Genomic DNA, 593 nt, shown 5'->3' on the forward strand with positions numbered 1-593 from the left:
TTACAGGACAGAAATAATGTATGTAACATTGTAAAAGGTGTTGAATGAAACACAGAGATTAGGGACAGAGCCATGCTTTTTATATGATAAGTAGCTTTGTTTTCAACTTTTAACAAGCTAGTTATTACCCACCCACACTCACTATACCCCCCTTTCTGTTTTTCCTTTCCTCTCTCTCAGGGAGAATTTAGGCAGTGACTGTTACAGTATAATCATCCCAGAATATTTGTCTCCAAATCCAATAATGCCTGGGTAACTTGTTAGTATTTGATAACAGCAGGAGTCTGAGTCTGTATAAGAAGGAGGTACACTTAGTTGCCTGTGAGGATTAAACATGGAAAAAGATGGCACCATGGTTTCTGCCCTTGAGATATTCCTACTATGGAGACGTTTGCTTTATTGACTCTCTGATTCAACAACTATAAATCCACCTTGTTGCCAGATTCTGAGATGATAACAATGAACTAAATGGGGAAAACCAAGGGGGCATTTTGGTAAAAATGGATGATAAAAAAAAAAAGCAGGAGCTGGTGAGCTTTTTCGTCCTCCTCCTCCCCCTCCCCCTCCTCCTCCCTCCTCCCTCCTCCCTCCTC

This window comes from Mus caroli, chromosome 12 (assembly GCF_900094665.2).
Source record: "Mus caroli chromosome 12, CAROLI_EIJ_v1.1, whole genome shotgun sequence".
NCBI lineage: Eukaryota > Metazoa > Chordata > Mammalia > Rodentia > Muridae > Mus > Mus caroli.